The sequence below is a fragment of the Colossoma macropomum genome, unplaced genomic scaffold, assembly GCF_904425465.1.
Source record: "Colossoma macropomum unplaced genomic scaffold, Colossoma_macropomum, whole genome shotgun sequence".
NCBI classification, from domain to species: domain Eukaryota; kingdom Metazoa; phylum Chordata; class Actinopteri; order Characiformes; family Serrasalmidae; genus Colossoma; species Colossoma macropomum.
In genome coordinates, this window is record NW_023494803.1 from 12,347,107 (window position 1) to 12,370,473 (window position 23,367).

The 23,367-nt window shown below is 37.9% G+C and overlaps 1 pseudogene; it reads left to right on the forward strand.

Annotated features, from left to right (window-relative positions):
• Positions 1–8,811: 8,811 nt before the first annotated feature.
• LOC118823539 lies at positions 8,812–19,308 on the forward strand (annotated as a pseudogene).
• Positions 19,309–23,367: the final 4,059 nt, after the last annotated feature.

Below are 23,367 nucleotides of genomic sequence, written 5' to 3' on the forward strand. Positions count from 1 at the left end.
CCAAAACTCAGTATGTCTTAAAGCTCTGAGAAACGGTGGAGCAAAAATCTTGGAATAAACCCTGATTCAATCTGAGTCATATTCACGAGTTTCACATTAGACTAAATGAATTAACACAGTTTCTCACTGGGTTGAATGAATGACTCTAAATGTAGGTATTGTGATATAAACCTTTTCACAGGAGTGAACAGCATGTTGGATAACTTTTTTCCTTAAATAAATTGAATAATGTTGAAACAGCTTTTCATGTTTGGTCAGGTTCTCTTTGTCTAATATTACATTCTGTTTAAATGTATAAAACCATTTACAGTAACAATTATGGTGTCACACATCCTTCTGGCCCAGACTCTCACAAGGACTCCATCTCCCAGAACCCCTTGGGAGATCATGGGACAGAACTTCCTCATTCAACCAATCACTGATCTAGTTCTCCTGAGCATTGACTCTTTTCACCTGTGCTCCATGTCATATGACTTGTTTAGTTTAGTTTAAATGTCCGGGCTTTAGCTTAGCCAGATTGCGAGGTATTGCTTCTCTTGTAGAGCTACTGAGCGTTTCTCTTGTGTTTTTTGTGATTGCCTTTTTTGTGTTTGGACTGTTTTTCTGGATTTCTGCTTTTTCCCTTTTGTCTTTGCCCTCTGGTTATGGTTGCCTTTTTGTACCTTTTTGCTGTTTTGGATCAGACCCATGCCTGTTTACTGACCACAATTCTTGTCAAACCCTTTAATATTGAGTGTCTGGCCCTTTCTGTCACGTTGCATATGGAAAGAATGGGCCAAATACTTTGTATACACGAGGAGTATTTTGCACTTTAGTATAATGTATATTATTTTTCACATATTGTAAAATGTCTCTTAGTAGGGAGTTAATTGTGCTATTGCTTTGGTTTTGTATAGTGTGACTTCAGTGCTTATTTTATCTTCTTTCTAGTACTTTCTTTTTACTAGCAAGCAGTAACAGGTTACAGTTTCACAAAGGGCAATTCCACTTAAAATGTTTAAAAAATTGCATTATGAAATGGTTAAGATTTAAACAAAGTCATTTAGAGTGGTTTGGTGTGAAATGCTCCATTCTAGAGAAACCGAGAGAGAATTGTTCACAGTGGTGCTGATGGGAACCAGATGTCCACGTCTAAAAGCTCCCTCACAGAAAGTTATTACATGAAATGGTTATGAATTCACTGCCTGATGTCTGAGACACTGTTTTGAGAAGGTTTTGGTCTAAAATGTATTTAAAAATTGATTCATGGTGGAGGGATACATGCAGTGTTTTGTGAGGCAAAATAGTCCCCAAATAAAATTTATTATTTCAGATTTTCCACAGTTTTCCCATCATCAACATTCCATATAAAACTCAGAAGACACATGTAGGTTCACTGGTGGTTTTGAATAGTAAATAAAATGTCTATATATGTGTTGTAGTCATGGTGACCCCTGGTTTCTATCAACACCACTTTAAAGCAAGAGTCTCTACAATCAACCATTTCACACCAAACCACTCTGAATCACACTGTTTACATCACAAACAATGAATTATGGAGAAAAAAATATTACTACGCTGCTTTAACACTTTGAGTTTACTGAACTGTAAATAATAAGTTGACAGAGTGTAAGACAGATGTTGGTTCTGTAAATTTACTATTAATACTTCAATTCATTTTAAAACACTCAAGTACCTCACTTTTTTAAGTTAGATCAGTATTGTTTTTTTTTTAAAGCAGCATGGATCAGCTGAGGCGGGGAGGAGTTAGTAACAGACTGGGGGGCTCTGTCACCTGAGTTACTGCCAAACACTCAGTATTACTGAAAGCTCTAAGAAGGGGTGGAGGTTTGTGAGTTTGTGTGGTAGCTGGACTTTGTAGTGTGAAAATGTGGTTTTCCTGTGAAACAGCGTGGTGCTCAACACGGCCTCCAAATGACTTCAGGTTCTCCTAGCAAGACCTTTGGGTGTATCCACATAGTAGGTGAAAAGCATCCTAGCTCACAATCCAGTTAAACCCTGATTTCATGATGAACAGTCTCCTGTCTTGCAGTCCTGTCAAACTCCACGACTCAGTCAAATTCCGCCACCGAGGTGACGCATTTCCTGGCTCATGGCATGGTCCAACTCTGCTTCCACAGTAGTGAAGAGCCTACCAGACTCTTGGCCAAGTCAAACTCTGCCAATGTAGTCAAGAATTTCCCAGATCATAGCCCAGTCAAACTCTGCCACCATGATGAAGAGTTTTCCAGGTTATGGCCAAGTCAAACTTTGCCACTGCGGTGAAAAATTTTCCTGGCTCACGGCCCAGTCAAACTCCACCATAATGAGGAAGAGTTTTTGGCTCATGGCCAACTCAAATTCCGCCAAACTGGTGAAGAGTTTCCTGGCTCATGGCCAAGTCAAACACAACAGTGGGGATGAGTTTCAGGGGTCATGGCCACCACCGCAGTTAAATGTTTCCTGGCTCACGGCACAGCCCACAGCTCAGATAAACTAACCATGGATCTAAATTTGTTTATGGTCACTAAAAAAGTTAAATAAATACATTTTTAAAAAAAAATACATTTAAATATATGCACACTATATGGACAAAAGCATTGAGGCACCTACACATTACACCTTCAGGAACTTTTATGACATCCCATTCTAAATCTATAGGCATTAATATGGAGTTGATCCACGCTTTGCAGCTATAACAGCTTCCACTCTTCTTGAAAGGTACATTATTTTGAGTGTGTCTGTGGGAATTTTGCTCATTCATCAGACACTGATGTTGGATGAGAGCTCCTGGCTTGCAGTCTCTGTTCTAGTTCATCCCAAAGGTGCTGATGGGGTTGAGGTCAGGGCTCTGTGAGGCCCAGTCAAGTTCTTCCACACCAAACTCACCCAGCCATGACTTTACGGACCCTGCTTTGTGCACTGAGGCACAGACATGCTGGAACAGAAAAGGGTCCTCCCCAAAATGTTCGCACAAAGTTGGAGGCGTACAATTGTCCAAAATGTCTTGGTCTGCTGAAGCATTAAGATTTCCCTTCACTGGATCTAAGGGGCCTAGGCTGACCCCTGAGAAAACAACCCCATAGCATTATTCCTCCTCCACCAAACTTTACAGTTGGCACAATGCAGTCAGGCAGGTAATGTTCTCCTGGCATTCGCCAAACCCAGACTCATCCATCAGACTGCCAGATAGAGAAGCGTGATTCATTGATTCACAGAATATGTTTCCACTCCTCCAGTTCAGTAGCGGCTTGGAAGTGAAGTAGCAGTAGTGAAGCATCTGAATATATTGATTAAAGTAAATGTCTTGTAGATGTTCTGTTGATACATTACCTACATTAAGATGATTTCACAAAACATAAACTTACCCAACCTTACCCTAACCCTGGTCCTAATCCTAACCCTAAACTTGACCTCAAACCAAACCTAATCCTAACCCTCATATGTTTCTGACATGTTACTGAGAGTCTGTTGAGTGTTTCTTTCATCTAAAAGGATCACTCAAAACAAAGTGTCACCAAAAAATCCCTTAAACGTGTTATTTTCACTAGTTATATTCCTTAATCTCAGTACAGCCTGTAGACCATAAGAGTTCACTAGACAGGCTAGAACACCTTCTTAAAATAACAGGAATGGCTCTCTCCAGGTTTAGAACCTAACAGACTGATCATTAACAGTTTACATATAAAAATGATTTTTTTTTCCATTCATACAACAGTGAAGTATGGTGTCCCTCAAGGCTCCATTCTGGGATTGTTGCTATTCTCATTATTTATACTTCTTTTGAGTGCATTTATATGGAAAAATTGTACTAGTTTTTATTGCACTGGCGTTCTGAAAAGCCCTCTGAAATATGATTTAAACAATATTTAAAGCAATGGTTGAAACTGGACACCATCATGAACCATCATGAATGCATTTCAATTCAATTCAGTTTAGTTCAATTCAACTCAAATTATTCAGTTCAGTTCAATTCAACTTTGTCATTATTCCAATACAGTATAACGAAAGACCGTCAGGCTACTTCTCCGATGCAATGATGAAAGGATAAAAACATAATGCAAAGCCAATAAACAAAACACAAAGACAAAACATGCACAGATAGTAAATACAGAAGAGGTCCAAGGTCAGAGGTAGAGGTACAATTATAAAGTGCAAACTGCATTAGAAATATGTAGTTTTGAGTGATTATAGCTTTGGTGTTTTAGTGTGCTTTAATTGGAAGTGTACACTATGTTGAGGTAAACCAGGTCAAGTGTGCATATATAGTAGTATTTTAAATATTTGTCAAAGTTCTTACATTCACAAAGTGCAGGTAGGATATGCAGCTTACAGTTCACATATACAGCTTACAGTATAAATATCCAAGTAGAGAAAGTACAAAGCTTAAATGTTCTCCATCATGGTCAAAGTGGCGCAACAGCGTCTTTACTTCCTATGAAGCCTCAAGAAAGCTCATCTGTGTCCCGGGATACTGGTGAACTTTTACCACTGTACCTTTGAGAGCATACTCACAAACTGCATCTCAGTGTGGTACGGCAACTGCTCCGCATCTGACCGCAAAGCACTCCAGCGGGTGGTGAAAAGTGGCCAACACATCACAGGTGCCCAATTACCCTCCCTTAAGAACACGTTGCCTGGGCAGGGCGAGGAGCATCATCAAGGACGTCTCTCATCCTAGACTTTTTACGCTCCTCCCATCTAGCAGGCGTTATAGCAGCCTCCACTCTTGCACCAGCAGGCTCAGGATGAGCTTCTTCCCTGAGGCTGTGACCCTGCTGAACTCCATACTGCCACTTTAACCACATCTTTGCACTCTGCATTGTTATTGTATTGGATCTTATTTCACTGTAACTGCGCTTTTATCGCAGACGAGTGGCAGCAGTGTCTCATGTGCTCCAAACCAGAGCAGTGAACAAGAGTCTTCCAGTTCACTTGCCACATCACTTCCATTTGATTTTTTAATAAAAGATATTGGAAGTAAATTCATTATGGATCATTACAAATACTTTGCTTTAAAACTACCAAGTCCTCACACAGTGAGAAAGTAGAAATGCTGTAAAGAAAAAAAGAGATGCATCGATAATCATTTTATAATCGCATCGCAGCCTCTGAATTGTAATCGAATTGAATCGTGAGGTGCCTAGAGATTCCCTCCCCTAGTCTGTATTCTGTGTATTGATGTTCTGGTTGGTGTTGCTGGTGTGACCTGTTTAGCAACTTGCGGATAAAAACTGCTCTTGAATCTGGTGGTTCTGGCTCGGATGTGTTGGTACCTCTTTCTGGACGGCTGAAACAGGGAGTGGCTGGAGTGTGTGGTGTCAGAGGAGATGTTGCTGGCTTTCGTTAGACATCTCTTGTTGTAGATGTAGAGCATGGGTGGGAGGGCAGCTGCGGTGATGTGCTGGGCAGTTTTCACCACTTGTGTTCAGTAGCAGTGATGATTGTGTTTTGTGATGCAGTTGTAGGTGTACAGTGTGTAGGGCATGGGGCCTTGTGGACATCCTGAGCTTGAGGCAGGGAGAGGTGTGGTCACCCATCATAACAGACTGTGGTCTGCAGATGAGGAAGTCCATTTGTGACTTATTCCAAGAGTGCCCAGACAGATGGCAGAGCTGAAATCAATACACAGCATTCTCACTACCTTCCAGGTAGTTGAGTGCAGTGCACATTGACAGGGAGACTGCATCATGAGTAGATCTGTTTGCATGGTAGGCAAACTGAAAGTTCTAGGAAGACTCCTCTTTATATGAGCTAAGATCAGTCTCTCAAAGCACTTCATCACTATGTGTGTGAGATTGATGGGGTGGTATTTATTCATGCATGTGATGATGGGTTTCTTTGGGACTGGAATGATGGTTGTGGCTTTGAAGCAGGCAGGAACGTTAGACTGTGCCAGGAAAAGGTTGAAGATGTCCATGAAGGTGGCAGCTAGCTGGTGGGCACACACTTTCAGGACTCAACCTGGAATGCCATCTGATTGAGATCCTCATCAGTGCTCTTCTCACCTCATCTGTAGCCAGTATGACCTAGCTCCTCCGTGGAGGGGGACAGGGCATTGGTGGTTGGCTAAACACGAGCATAGTCCTTTTAAAATCAAATTAATTAATGTCTGAGATCCCTGACTGGTGAATTTGGGTTGAAATCAAATACTGTGGGAAAGTGAATTATCATGAGCTGGAGGCTGATTACAGGAAATCTATCCACCAGTCACAAAAACCATCTGAGTCTAGACCAGAGGTCAGAGGTCAATAACTATTTCAGTTATTCTTAAAGGACGCAATGTATGGTGAAGAGTTAGAATGTAGGATTCACCCGCCCAAGGTGGCAGGTAAACTGTTTATCCGGAAAGCAACTCAGTTTTCTCACAGAGGTTAAAATAATGATAGTAAGAGCGTATTTATAGCTAATTACACATGAGCAGGACAATAGGTTGTATGTAAAAACTGCTGTGAATCATCATAAACCAACTATTTAATAACTTTAGCCATGGTTGAAAATTTAGTCTTTCGTTGTTTACGTCTGCTACACTGGGTTCTGTGCAACTTGGGGTTGCCTTTAATGGGTTTATGACTGCATATCCACTGCAGGTCCATGGTGGCTATTGGTTCAGCTCATGTAGGTGTTATTGTGTAAAAGTAGTGATTGGCTCTGCTTTCACAGTTTATAAAGTTCCTAATTTGCCTTCAAGAGAGTTTGGATCCCCAATCCTTACTGTTAATTATGACTGACTCATCAATGATAATGATGGTGTGTGATTTGAGTTTGAATGAATTTGAATGAGTGATTTCTGGTAATTATGGTTCTGTAAAGCTAAAGTACCTCAGTGCTTTGGCTATTTGTGAAGTTTCACTAGAAAATCCAGACCTGATTGTATCAGTGATGGCTTATAGCAGGTGAATGGCTGTTTTCACAACATGCAGTGCTAGACCAAAGTTGTCTCCTTGATTATCTTAGATTAAACTGAGATTATGATTTAGTCTATGATTTGTCCCCATTTAGCAGGATCCAAGGGTTCTTTAGAGCTGTTGAGTATAACTATATTGCTTGTATCATGTCAGAGTGTGAACTTCCATTACGTTTGGAAGTTGTTAGGATGAAAAAGCATAGAGTTTCCTACAAGGCTTCAAGGAAGTTCCCCTTGTTTTAATTTCTGCCACTCAGGACTGTAAGCAGGGAGTGTGGGCAGAACCCCAAAAGTGGGGTGGGGGGCTCTCCACTGGCAGTGTCACTGAGTCCCCAAGGACAGTGGGTCATGATTAAAAGTCACACAGCTGCTCCATTATAGGCTAAATGGAAAAGACTGTTGCAGGTTCTTCTAATTAGTGATGTAGCAGTATTACATCAAAGATGAAAACACCTGCTTCACATTGCAAAGTGGTGTTACCACCAAAAAAACAAGGTTAATGCAGATGACTAAAAGAAGAACCCTGGGCAGAACTGTTGGCATTCATGCTGGCAGGGGCCTAACCCAGGGTGAAGACAAAGTATAAAAACTGTGTGTTTAAACTGCTGTTCAGACTGGGTGTTAGTGGCAGAGTTGGACAGACTGTATATATATACTGCAAAAGTAATGAAAAGTGTTAAGTCTAAACTTAGCTGACAGAGTCTGAATCTGCATCTGAATCTGAGTCTGAATCTGAATCTGAATCTGAATCATCAGGATTCAGACAGAAAAACTTCTGGATTTGAAGCATTACTCTCTTTTAACAATATTAGTGTGAATTTATATCAAGTTGAATTTACTTACATTCACAGTAAATAAATTACAGAAATGACTTGGACTTCCACCCCAGAGACTTGGACTTAAACAATAGAGACTCAAGACTCAAGACTAGACTCAGTCCCACACCCCAAATATTCCACTTGGACTTGCACCCCACTTGCAAATGCAGCCTTAAGTTTTTTTAACCACAAGCCTTGAACACCTAGATGTGGGGTTTTTGCTCATATTCCTCTCTGCAGAAACGTCCTGTGAAAATCGCCTCTGATTTGATTGTACTTATAAGGTTACACGTATAAATTACATATTCATACAACGCGATATGTTGACACAAATAGCACATAATGTCACAGGATTTTATGAATGTTATGTGAAATTCTCCTTTCTATTTTATTACCGAATTATTTGTTTATTTATTTTTTTTTGTAAAATTTGTGACTTTTGTGCATTTAACCTATTAGTTATGATCCTTAGCAGGTCAAAAGCAAAGGCCACACATTCTGGGGAAAGGGTCCTCTTAAGTGGTCCAGGACATTGTTTACTACTACTAAAACCCTGGCAGGTTTGATACAGTTTCAAATAATGAGATTGTTATTACAGATACACCTTCAGTCTGAAGGACAGAACTGAAGCACTACATGAAGTAAATACAGGGTTTAAAAGAAAGAGGCAAAACAGTTTGAAATGGTGGGTCAGTTGGTAGTTTGTATAGCAAGTATGCATATGCTCATAGACAAAAAGTGTATCTGCTCTTTATTTTTATGCACTTTAAATGTGGTCAGCACTTAATATTTGTGCTTATTTTTTATATATTAAAAAATACATGTTTATCCTTGCATATTACATCTTTAGTAGATTAAATCAAGATGTCATTTCACTCAGGGCAGGCTTTTTTGTACTGGTTTAGCTCCCACTGCTTACTCATTTTAGAAGACGATCTTGATAAGAAGATCTGTGGTTTGTGGTGAGCAGAACTTGTTTATTGGTACTTGTACCACAAACATAAGCATCATTGTGATAGATTAGTCAGATAAAGTCAGAATAAAACCGTGACTCGATGCGACAGACACACTGACTTCCTCATACACACACACACATACACACACACACACACACAGACAGCACTTCAGGGCTGCAGAACAGGTAAGAAGTGAAACACACACACACCAGTAGACACATTTATAAAATTATACTAATGTAAAATACTGGTAGCACTTTATACATGGTAATAAGTGGATGATATGATTTGGTATTATTATTGTAACAAGTTTACTAACCTCAAAATGATGTGCTACTTTTGTGGTTGTTAATTTTTAGATCAGATTAGATTCAACTTTATTGTCATTGTGCAGAGTACAGGTACAGAGCTAGTGAAATGCAGTTCGTGTCTAACCAGAAGTGCAAAATACAGTATTATTTACCTATAAAGTGCAGGAAAGTAGCCATGGTAAGTGATGCTGTGGTTAAAGTATGTACAATTAAGGATGGCAGAGTGGTAAAAAATGGAGATATGCAAGTATAAATACAATACAAAAATAGGTAAAAATACGGAGATTAAAGTATTTATCCTTAAGTAAAAGTACTAGTAATGTAGTTGAGTTTTTACTCATGTAGAAGTATAAAAGTAAATGGTCATAAATGTACTTAAGGAAAAAATAAAAGTCTTTCTTTAAAAATAATTTCTAATTCTTTTGAGGGTTAGAGGTACACATCCATCAAGCATACATAATGGTTTATACTATGTTTACCTTCTTTTTCCCGTGTGCTCTGCTGGGGCCTGTAAGCCATGAAAGTAGCCATTCAAAGGTTCACTACGAGCAAGGCATCTAACCCCCAACTGCTCCCCAGGTGCTGCAGATAGGGCTCCCCACTGCTCTGGGCAAGTGTGCTCACTGCCCCCTGGTGTGTGCATTCACTAGTGTGTATGTGGGTATTTCACTTCACAGATGGGTTAAATGCGGAGGTGAATTTCCCCATTGTGGGATTAATAAAGGGTAACTTAACTTCATTAGGTGCCTGAATACAATCGCCTAATTAAAACATTAGATAGACAAATAGACATAGACAAATAGAGAGATAAAATAAATAAAGAGATCATTAAAACTAAAAGAACGAGTCTGTTTTAAAAATGTACTGAGTAAAAGTAGCGATTTTTCTTTTGAAAAGTAATGAGTAAAAGTAAAAAGTATTAAGGGACAGAAATACTAAAGTACAGATACCTAAAATGACTTAAGTACAAGTACTTCGTAACTTACCACCTCTGCTTTCTTAAACTTAACAACTAGCAAATAACCATGCCATTTTTCAGGTTAGTAAAACTTGTTACCATAATATTACAATATCATAACCCAGTTATTACAGATCTGTAGTAGTGCTACCAAAATACTGGTGCTTAAGAGTCCAATTTAAAGTAAACTCTCCAGAAAACAGAAGTAGGTAATGAAAATAATAAATAAAATGCTGCTGACTAGAGTGATGGAGTGGAACTAAGAGACTCACTCTTAGTTATCTACAACTTGTTTAAGCTTCATTCACTCTTACTCTGTGCAGAATGAGGATTTTGATCGTTGTCACCACTCTTGTGGTCATGGCTGGTGCTGCCAGTGTCTCTCTGGGGGATCTGGAGTTCAACACCTGGAAACAGAAGTTTGGTGAGAAATCTACATCAAATCTGCTTCTATACGATGCGCAATTCCATGCACAATGTCTGTTCATCTGCTGCATCCAACATATTTTAACATATAAAACATAAAATGTGCCAAAGCCTTTGCACAGGTGACATTTTATGATTTTTTTTTATTTTATTAACCCTGTAAAATCCCAGGCTTAATACATACCAGGACTTATTCTCTGCAGACGATGTGTTAACTTATTTACACTTAGAAAATCAACATGAACAACTTTAAATTTAACCAGGGTGTGATCCAACTTTTTCATACTACTGTACTTGTCAAACTTTTGCATGTGTCTAGAATAAAGAAAGTGTATGTGTTAATCTCTCAGGTAAGACCTACAGTTCAGTGGAAGAGGAGTCTCAGCGTAAGATGATCTGGCTGGACAATCTTAAGCTGGTCCTGGAGCACAACATGCTGGCTGATCAGGGCATCAAAAGCTACAGACTCGGCATGAACCACTTTGCAGACATGGTGAGATCTCACACAGACAGACACACACAAATACCCCTCCATCTGTAGCTTATTAGATAGTTCATTGGATATCACATAAATATATATGTACATAAATAACATAAATAACTGGCTCTAAAAGTAGGTATTGTGCTATAAACTGAGTCTGTTCTACAGTTTCTCATTAGGTTGAATGAATAACTGTCTCTAAATGTAGGTATTGTGATATAAACTGTGTCTGTTCTACAGTTTCTCATTAGGTTGAATGAATAACTGACTCTAAATACAGGTATTGTGATATAAACTGAGTCTGTTCTACAGTTTCTCATTAGGTTGAATGAATAACTGGCTCTAAATGTAGGTATTGTGATATAAACTGAGTCTGTTCTACAGTTTCTCATTAGGTTGAATGAATAACTGGTTCTAAATGTAGGTATTGTGATATAAACTGAGTCTGTTCTACAGTTTTCTCATTAGGTTGAATGAATAACTGGTTCTAAATGTAGGTATTGTGATATAAACTGTGTCTGTTCTACAGTTTCTCATTAGGTTGAATGAATAACTGACTCTAAATACAGGTATTGTGATATAAACTGAGTCTGTTCTACAGTTTCTCATTAGGTTGAATGAATAACTGGCTCTAAATGTAGGTATTGTGATATAAACTGAGTCTGTTCTACAGTTTCTCATTAGGTTGAATGAATAACTGGCTCTAAATGTAGGTATTGTGATATAAACTGAGTCTGTTCTACAGTTTCTCATTAGGTTGAATGAATAACTGGCTCTAAATGTAGTTATTGTGATATAAACTGAGTCTGTTCTACAGTTTCTCATTAGGTTGAATGAATAACTGACTTTAAATGTAGATATTGTGATATGAACTGAGTCTGTTCTACAGTTTCTCATTAGGTCGAATGAATAATTGACTCTAAATGTAGGTATTGTGATATAAACTGAGTCTGTTCTACAGTTTCTCATTAGCTTGAATGAATAACTGGCTCTAAATGTAGTTATTGTGATATAAACTGAGTCTGTTCTACAGTTTCTCATTAGGTTGAATAGAATTTTTAACAGTGTCCTGTAAAGTACAAAAGAATACATTTGCTTTTCAAAATCCCCACCATCTCCCTCTCCTTCAGGATAATCAGGAGTACCAAGACATGTTCAAGGGCTGCCTGAGGACTTTTAACAGCACTAAGGCTCAAAGTGCAACTCTATTCCTCAGACAGGCAGGGGGTGCTCCTCCACCTGATACTATGAACTGGAAGGACAAGGGCTATGTGACTGAGGTTAAGGACCAAAAGAAATGTGGCTCCTGTTGGGCCTTCAGTGCGGTGAGTTAAGAAAGGTACATTTTAAATGTAAAGAAATCAACTGTTGATAATTTTTGTGATGTGATAGAAATAGAAGGGAAAGGCAATCTAGACTGTAAAGTGTAATGGAAATGGAAGTTTTCAGGATTACAGAAACATAAAAAAAAATGAATAAGAAACAATTTATTAATAATAAATAATGGTTAAAAAAAGTCCTAACTGACTACAAAAGCATTTTGTATTTGCCATTTTGTACTAAGTTGCCAAAGGGAGTTTCTCTAAGTAGAGTCTTAGTTGTACAACCTCATTTAAAAAAAAGTTGGGATGCTGTGCAAAATGGAAATAAAAACAAAATGTAATCATATGCAAATCATTTAAACTCTATGTTTTATAGAAAATAGAACAAAGACAACATATCAAATGTTGAAACTGAGAAATTTTATTGGTTTTTGAAAAATATATGCACATTTTGAATTTGATAACAGCAACATGTTCCAAAAAAGTTGGGATGTGGCAACAAAAGGCTGGTAAGGTTGTGTAATGCTAAAAAAACACCTGGTGGTTAATTGGCAACAGGTCAGTAACATGACTGAGTACAAAAAGAGCATCTCAGAGAGTCTGAGTCTTTCAGAAGTAAAGATGAGGAGGGGATCGTCACCCTGTGAAAGACTGCACGATCAAATAGTGCAACAATTCAAGAATAACATTTCTCAATGTAAAATAGCAAAGAACTTGGGGATTATCATCTACGGTACAAAATATCATTAAAAGAGAAAGGAGAAAGGAGAAATTTCTGCATGCAAAGGGACAAAGCCAAAAACCAGTATTTGCTGGCAATGATTTTTGGAGCCTCAGGCGGCACTGCATTAAAACAGACATGATTCTCTAGTGGAAATCACTGCATGGGCTCAGAAACACTTCTGAAAACCACTGTCTGCTTCCACAAATGCAAGTTAAAACTCTAAAACACAAAGAACAAAAACATATATAAACAGGATCCAGAACCTTCCACCTTCTTTTGGCTCGAGATCATTTAAAATGGACTGAGGGGAAGTGGAAAAGTGTCCTGTGGTCCGACAAATCAAAATTTGAAAATTTTTTTGGAAATCATGGACACTACATCCTCTGGGCTAAAGACCACTCAGCTTGTTATCAGTGCACAGTTCAAAAGCCAGTATTCATAATGGTATTGGGGTGCATTAGTGCACATGGCATGGATGACGTGCACATCTGTGAAGGCACCATTAATGCTGAACGATAGATACATGTTTTGGCAACATATGCTGCCATCCAGATGACGTCTTTTTCAGGGAAGGTCTTGCTTACTTCATCAAGACAATTTCAAACCACATTCTGCATGTATTACAGCAGCATTGCTCCGTATTAAAAGAGTCCGGACGCTGGCCTCCCTGCAGTACAGACGTGTCACCCACTGAGAACATTTTGTGCATTATGAAATAAAAAATACTGCAGAGACCCAGAAATGTTGAGCAACTGAAATCCTTTATCAAACAAGAACAGGAAAACATTTTACTTTCAAAACTACAGCAACTGGACTCCTCAGTTCCCAAACGCTTACAGAGTGTTGTTAAAAGAAGAGGTGATGAAACACAGTGGTAAACATGCCCCCGTCCCAACTTTTTTGGAACGTGTGTTTGGCATCAATTTCAAAATGGGCATATATTTTCCAAAAACAATAAAATTTCTCAGTTTCAACATTTGATATGTTGCTTTTGTATTATTTCCTTTAAAAATATGGTTAACTTGATTTGCACATCATTGCATTCTATTTTGATTTACATTCTGCACAGCATTCCAACTTTTTTGGAAATGGGGTTGTAATTTGTCATTTGTCCAGGGGCCCAAAATTTTGTATGCAACTGCACAAGTGGTTTTGTAGACAATGTAATATATCGGGCTATGATGAATTTATTCGGCATTTGTGTGTATTTTGACCAGCGTGTTGTTTATGTGACTTTTTTTTTCTTATCACTTGAGAAGTTACTACAGGTATAGTTTACCATGACACTCTTGAGAGAGAACAATATTAGTGGTAGAAAACAAGAAAACAAACCAAACTATTCTCTCTTTCTCTCCATTTTACCTCTGTTTCTCCATAAATATTCTCTCTTAGACAGGGGCACTAGAGGGTCAGATGTTCAAGAAGACAGGGAAATTGGTGTCTCTCAGTGAGCAGCAGCTGATTGATTGCTCTTTTGATTTTGGAAACAATGGCTGTGGTGGCGGAAATGCAAAGAGGGCCTTCGAGTATGTGAAGCAGAGCGGAGGCCTGCAGACAGAGAAAGTCTTATCCTTATAAGAACAAGGTGAGTCTAACAGGCTTATTGGTGATGGGAGGAGATGAAAGATCAAGTTGAATAATCTCAGGTAGTACTGGCTAAAAATGTTTATTGTAGCTTCGGCACAGAAATAAACATTGCACATATGGGCAGATGCTGTTTATTAAACAGGCACTTCAACAAACAGTCTTGAGCAAGAAATGCCCAGGACATATATATATATATATATATATATATATATATATATATATATATATATATGTATATATATATATATATATATACACAATTGTACACAGTGCAGGAATATACACAATGCAGAGCTATACACTCTACAGAAATATACACAGTACAGGATTATATACAGTACAGAACTATACAAAGTGCAGGACTATCAACAGTGCAGGACTATCCTCAGTACACAGCTTTTTACAGTGTAGGACTAAACAGAGTACAGAACTAGCCACAGTGTAGCACTATCCACAGTACAAAACTATACACAATGCAGGACAATCCACAGATCAGAACTATAAACAATGCAGAACTCTACACAGTGTAGAACTATACACAGTGCAAAACTATACACAATGTAGGACTAAATACCCTGCAGAATAATACGAAGTGCAGGACTATCCACAGTGCAGGACTATACACAAAGCCCCAGAGCCAGTGCAGTTACAGATACACCTCTTAAATATGAAAATATTTCCTAGAAATCAGCACAAAATTTAGCTCAAAGCTGAAGAGAAAACAGCCATTAATAATAAGCACTGAAATTATAATTTTTAAAACACATAACAAAAATCAAAATTTTTAGAAATAAAAACATGATAGAATGTTCAGTCTTTGTGTCCTAGTAATTAACATCACTGTGATCTAAACATAGCCTGTTAAATAGGGTATTACAGTACACATATACAGACTTTACAAAACGCCTCATGTTTCTTATAGTCTCAGCGCACAAGCAGATAGAAACTTTAAGTATGGTAATGTTTAAACCCAGAGAGGAAAAGTGAATTTTAACCATTAGCCTGGCGCTAACATAACAGTGAAAAACTGTAACAGTCTAGCAGAAATTAGCATTATTGCATCTTTGGTAATTTCTGCTATCTACCCAGCTGGACAGCCCAGATTTGCTTTAAATACAGAGTGACACCTCCAGCTTTGGATATACCATACCGCACTAAGTGGGTGAGCTGCAGTAATTTTACTGTGGATGAGATCCTATGAAAATCCTTAAACTAGAATGCTAGCCATCCTGCAAAATATCCTTATTTTTCCCATCTTTCCTTAGGAACGGAAGTGCAAGTTTGATCCACAGAAAGCTAGTGCTACCTGCAGTAACTACGAGATCCTGCCCAGTGAAGATGAGGGCTTTCTGCAGCAGGTTGTGGGCTCAATTGGACCTGTTTCTGTATCCATAGACACCAGGCGTCGCACCTTCCAGCTCTATGAGTCAGGTAGCCCCCTAAAACCAGTCCTGCTGTACTCATTACCATTTGCTGTCTGCACTGGTGCACACGCCCAACCATTGTCAACTACTCAGAAGCTGCCAAAGAGAAACCAGTCCTGCTTTTGTCTTTTCTGTCTCTATTGAGAACTGCAACTGCCAGCTTAGATGGGGGGAATCTAACAGTTTCTTCGAGCTGTCTGTGATATAAAACCACCAGTGAACCTACTCATGTCTTCTGAGTTTTTATATGTAATGTTGATGATGGTAAAATAGTGGAAAAATACATTTCCTTGCACATCTCTGAAATTTTAGGCAGAAAGATATATTTACAAAATCGTTTTGTTGGGTCAAATTCAGGAATCAAGGATGGAAGCACTAGGACATCAGGATTTAGTAAACAGAATTGAATGATTTTCACATTGGTAGCTAATCTAACTGAAGACTCAAGATTTATTTATTTATATAGCACTTTTCAACAAAAAGTGTGTAAAAATTAAGTTTGATTCATTAATTCACCAAATTACTAACTAGTCCATTATTATCTGGATATCTTGACTGATTGTAGGTGTATATGATGACCGGTACTGCAACAGAACTAAGCTGAATCATGCTGTCCTGGTTGTTGGTTACGGCACCGAAGGCAACGAACAGGACTACTGGCTGGTCAAGAACAGGTAAAAGGGGTGGACTAGTGAAAACAAAGAAGGTAAAGCATTAAAAAGGCAATTTCTAATTGGAATGAACATGGGAAGGCTACTGTGGTTTAACCCCTTAAACTGTCCATGTGTGGATCCATACTTCATTTCCTCACTACAACATTAACTTATATATTAGTTTTATAGTCCATAATGCTAATAACAGTTGCTGAATATATCATAGTAGAAACTGAAAAATTTATAGTAGATATAAACTAATATAACAAGTAATGAAGGTTTATACCTCACCAATTATGGGTGCTAACTGCATGCCCACTGAGCCCACACACAATAGAGTCATTTTGTAATCTCTAATAGATTTGATTGTGTGGTTTCTATGTAAAAAAGAAATATACAGTATGTTGCATTATGAAAAAAGGTGTCATTTTCAATTGTCAGTCCATGTTTATAGATAACAGTGAGACATTCAGTGTCAGAAACCACATAATCAAGCCTTTAGAGATTACTAAATAACTCTACATGGTGTTAGACATGCAGTTAGCACCATGCTAATAAAAACTAAAATAAGGTTCTAATGCTTGATACATCTTGGATGATTAACAATATCTGGGACAGGGCAAAAAGTATGGAAATTTAATTAAAAGTCTCTTTAAGGTTTAAGGACCATCTCTTTAATGCAAAAATGAGTTGCATCCAAACAAAATAATTGCTCCAGATATCTGAAAAAAAAACATTTGTTTTGCAGCTGGGGTGTTAAGTGGGGCGATAAAGGCTACATCAAGATGTCCAGGAACAAGAATAACCAGTGTGGTATTGCCACAAGAGCCGTCTACCCTGTGGTTTAAAGGTATAAATTCATTACAGGAGTTCAAGTCCAGTCCAGCTGTGATGTGTACATTTACAGTAGAAAAATAACAAATGCAATGATATAATTATGTAACCATTCGTGTGGATCCATAAAAATTATATTTTGCATTACATTTACATTATATAATTACAATATACACTAATCAGGCATAACATTATGACCACCTCTTTGTTTCTACACTCATTGTCCATTTGATCAGCTCCACTTACTGTATAGGTGCACTTTGTAGTTCTACAGTTACAGACTGTAGTCCATCTGTTTCTCTGCATACTTTGTTAGCCCCCTTTTACCCTGTTCTTCAGTGGTCAGGACCCCCATGGACCCTCACAGAGCAGGTACTATTGGAGTGGTGAAACATTCTCAGCACTGCAGTAACACAGAGAATGATCCACCACCCAAATAGTACCGCTCTGTGCTCTGTGTCTAATATCATCCATTAATGGCAACCCACACATACAGCATTATCAAGTAATAATTACTGACTTTTTTGGGCTTTTCTCAGGATTCAAACATGTGATAGTCTGACAATAGAACAAAATCTCACAAGGTTGCCTACTGAGAACACAGTTAGCAACTGCTAAGTAAAATGTCACCACCTGTTTAGTCTTATCACATCTGTCATGTTTTATGAAACATTCTTCTCTCATAATGAGAATTTTTTTCAATCATTAGTGGTCAGATGAACTAGCCAATGTTATTAATGTTAGTTAACTTCGCTAACTGGCTTTCATACATTTAGACTCTTTTCACATCTAGTTTAAGGGTAAGGCACTAGCAGGAAATTGTAGCACACATTGACACTGATTACTGTAGTTAACATTGCTATAAAAAAGTAACAAGAAAAGTATCAAAAAAATATAGCTAACCTTATGCTATTTCTTTTGCTAACTTAACAGCTGTGTTAATTATTCATCAGCTGAACTGCAGCAAATGTTCAATACTGCAGCAGCATGTTTGTTAATACTATTCACAACTTCATATAGATATAGCATTGTTAACATCCCATTGGAATTTGTTATTAACAACACACTGGTATTTATCACCATGGTATACTAGATACTCTCTTTAATAAAGAATACAGTTTTCTCCACACAAATTTCACAACAGTGTGAAAGGCTGACATCAGATTACAGGAAATGCTGGTTGCAGTTTTCTTTTGTTGACCATGTTAAACCTTCAAACATTTTTAGAAACTTTCATATACACTTCAGTAACACAAACTGAGTTGTGATAGGTATTGTGATATAAACTGAGTCTGTTCTACAGTTTCTCATTAGGTTGAATGAATAACTGGCTCTAAATGTAGTTATTGTGATATAAACTGAGTCTGTTCTACAGTTTCACATTAGGTTGAATGAATAACTGGCTCTAAATGTAGGTATTGTGATATAAACTGAGTCTGTTCTACAGTTTCTCATTAGGTTGAATGAATAACTGATTCTAAATGTAGGTATTGTGATATAAACTGAGTTGAAAGCCACAGTAACAATCTTTTTAATTCTGAGGGACAAAGAGAGGTTAGACAATGGTTCTATAGAAATTAATTATCACTGTTTTTGGTAGATAAAAGCACATAAACCTCAGGGAAAATTATAAATGACATGAAAATGTATAATATAGGTCCTTTAAAAGTTCTATGAACCACCTCTAATAAATAATGTTTTTGTTTTGTTTTTTTGTTTTTTTTTACAGATGGGAGAATATCAGAGCCCTGATGAGTATCTTACATCTGAGCAGCAGCTATTCAACATCAACACATCATGAACACATGACAGATTTAAAGCAGTTCTTTAAAAACTGTCTACAGTTGCTGAATTTGATTTTTTACATTTATTTCTTTTCCAAGTTTCAACTTTAAATTGAAATCTTTTCAAACTCTCTTCGAAATCATTTATGATATTGTACAAAGAAAAAAAAAAACAATAAAAAATAACTTTCTGCATTCACAAAAATATGTAATAACTTTCATGCCAGTGTTCACTTATTTTCATCTATCATTTTACAACTAATATACAAAAAAAAACAAAAAATATATATTTTTTTGAGAACACCAGCAGCTCTTTGTTTGATTTCTTCTTTTGTGTCTACACATCCTTTCAGACCCATAGCGCTGAGTAGTCTTCTCACAGTGGAAGGATGGACAGAAACACCTGTGGATTGTTTCCGTTCTGACGCAAGAATGGAGCATTTTTTAAACTTTAAGTTTCGTCAATTTTCTATCACAAATTCACTCCTTGCATTCTGTGTTATGATTCATTTCCCTTTTAAAATAGTGCGGCGCTCTCATTTCTGGTAGTGTTGTTTACACTGGGTTTTTATAAGCCTCACACCAAAGTGAGCATGATAACAACTGAAGAAATATTCTGAGCACTGCTGTGTTCCTCAATGTACAGCACCTTCAAAGACACTATCTTTACCGCTACCTCCAGAAGTTCCATCTACGGATGTGATTATGGAATATGACTCCTGTGCCATTGTCATTAGATATAGCTATGCCAACCAGAAGCCATTGCTTAAGGTGGTTATTATCCCAAACTTTTATCCAGCAGTTTTCTGTATCACATTTGCCAGTGATTTTTGTACTCATGTCTTCAAAAAGGTTATGCTACAGGCAGTGCACCATCAACAATATAATTTGTCCTACATCAGCTTAGTATGAAAAGCTAATGTTAGCTGGCACATTATGTCAGAGACACGGCATGGCTCTTCCCACACCACAAACAACTGTGTTAAAGGGAAATCAAAATGTCACAGCATAACCATGATGCTAAGATACAAGCCAGAAGTCATGTTTTGAGTGAGCAGTAAAACATGGGTGTTATCTGAAGTACTGCTTCCAACGATTGTAATGAAACTAAAGAATGATAATATGTGGCAGATCGCTAATATAACTAGCTAAACGAGCTATGTTTGCTACTCATATGACGCTGGTGTTCCTTAAACTGCTAATGGTAGAGTAGCTAACTAACACCTGTAGCCGCTAGCCTTCCATTAGCTACAAAAGATACCTTAAACAAAGTAAATGTGCCAGAGAGACTGCTCCACATTAGCCAGCTGATGAAAGCTCCCTTGTTTTAGAATAAAGCTACAAAGTTACTCTGGTACTCAGGACAGTGTAGCATCTCATACACAGATAAACAGAGCGAACTCCCAAAGCAGACCTTCAGGAGAAACTCCCAAAGCAGACCTTCAGGAGAAACTCCCAAAGCAGACCTTCAGGAGAAACAAACACCAGATGAGGAGGATTCACCCATGCTTGTTCAGCGACACAGACCTCGAATCACATGAACAGCCTGTCCCTCTACCAGACCTTCCACTTTGTATATGAGCCAGCCCAACCAAGCATATAATGCACCAGAAAGGGTAGAACTGTTGTCCCTCCTGTAAGGTACAAAGGCTTTATCATGATCTAATACTGTAGACTGAGCTCTGCTGGTATGCAATGTACAAACACACAAGTACAGTTAAGGTATATATGGACATCTTTTTATGTAAGACACATTTGTCAGTATACAGATGTTAAATCAGGCCCTAAGTGTAGTATCCTGTGTTATAGACACTTACTACAAATGCCACACAGTTGATTGTATATAACACTTTACTTCAGTCTTTCGTCATAATGATATTGTGGTGCTTACACTGCTGGTGTGTGGAGAGGATGTGGTTCAGCTGCTGAGGCCCTGCAGCTCTTAGCTCAGTTATTGTGTTTATTTTTCTAAATAAGAGCTCCAAGAGCTGCAGCATATCCTGCTTCATTCTCACTGTCACTGGACAGACCAATAGAAATGGTCCAAAGTGACTCAGTATTAAATTTTGCTACATTAACTTCCTTTTAAAGTTAAGGATATTTATTCTTTTCCTGGCAGACTTAATTTTTTGGAGATATGAGGGTTGTTTGGACAGCGATGATAAATTATTACACAGTATAATGTGGCATCGGTGAAGAAGAAGACACGAGTGCTCTTTATTAACACAGCAGCAGAGGAGACCCACTGCTCAGTGCTGCTCAACGGCTGTGAAGCAAGATAGGTCACCTCCAGCCACACATATTCAGTTTAAGGTGACAATTAAACTACCCAACCAGCCCTGCAGCCCAGCTCAGAACATAACAAACAACACATACAAACAATGTTATATATTACTGTTTCTGACTGATACATATATATAATAAACCCTCAGTAGTCACAAATTTCACTCACTCCACCTACTATTTTACCCATTATACCAAAAAACCTGTTCTGTAGTTTGTGGTGAACTATTTCTGTAGAACAGAGCATGTTTGATAGCATCAGTGGTGCAGCGGAGTGGCAGAAAAAGACAGATAATAAAGCTTGATAAAACCAGTAAGCAGGCAGAACGTTCATGTTACTTCAAGGCTTAAAGGCGTCAGAACACAATGGACTAAAACTTATTTTTTCTGCGATTAAAAAAAGTTTTTTTTGCAATATAAATAATAATAAACAGGATTAAATTGATTTAAACTAAAACAATTGAAATATCACACTTAAACAAGTATTCAGGCTCTTTGCTATGACACTCAAAATGGGCAACAGGGGGCAACAAAAGGCTGGTAAAGTTGTGTAATGCTAAAAACACCTGGTGGTTAATTGGCAACAGGTCAGTAACCATGATTGTGTATAAATTGAGCATTACAGAGTCTAACACTTTCAGAAGTAAAGATGGGGAGGGGTTCACCACGCTGTGAAAGACTGCATGATCAAATAATGCAACAATTCAAGAATAATGTTTCTCAATGTAAAACAGCAAAGGACTTTTGCTTTTCATCATCTATGGTACATAATATCATTAAAAGATTCAGAGAATCTGGAGAAATCTCTGTATGCAAGGGAAAAGGCCAAAAAACAGTATTTGCTGGCTGTGATCTTTGGGCCCTCAGACAGCGCTGCATTAAAAACAGACATGATTCTCTAGTGGAAATCACTGCACGAGCTCAGAAACACTTCTGAAAACCACTGTCTGTGAAAACAGTTGGTCGCTGCATCCACAAATGCAAGTAAAATTCTAAACGTAAAGAAGAAACCATATATAAACAGGATCCAGAAATGCTGCCACCTTCTCTGGGCTTGAGCTCATTTAAAATGGACTGAGGGGAAGTGGAAAAGTGTTCTGTGGTCCAACGAGTCAACATTTGAAATTCTTATAGGAAATTATGGACACTGTGTCCTCCAGGCTGAAGACCACTCAACTTGTATTAGTGCACAGTTCAAAAGCCAGTGTTCATGATGGTATAGGGGTGCATTGGTGTACATGGCATGGGTGACATGCACATCTGTGAAGGCCCTATGAATTCTGAATTATATATTCATGTTTTGGCAACATATGTTGCCTCTGGACAGTGTCTTTTTCAGGGAAGGCCTTGATTATTTCAGCAAGACATTGTCAAAACACATTCTCCATGTATTACAACAGCAATGCTCCATATTAAAAGAGCCTGGGTGCTAAACTGGTCTACCTGCAGTCCAGACCTCTCACCACTGAGAACATTTGGCACATTATGAAATGAGAAAACAATAAAGGAGACCCCAAACAGTTGAACAGCTGAAATTTTATAACAAACAAGGATGGGAAAACATTTCATTTCCAAAACTACAGCAGTCGGTCTCCTCAGTTCCCAAACACTTACAGAATGTTGTTAAAAGAAGAGATGATGAAACACCGTGGTAAACATGCCCCCGTCCCAACTTTTTTGGGACATGTTATTGGCATCAAATTCAAAATGGACATATATTTTCCAAAAAAACAACAAACATTCTCAGTTTCAACATTTGATATGTTATCTTTGTAGTATTTTCATTTTCTGCACAGCATCCCAACTTTTTTGGAAATGGGATGGTACATTTTCTACCTATAGATATACATATATACATTTATACAACATGATATCTTTAGACTGGCAACATACGACATGTCACAGGATGTTATATATGTC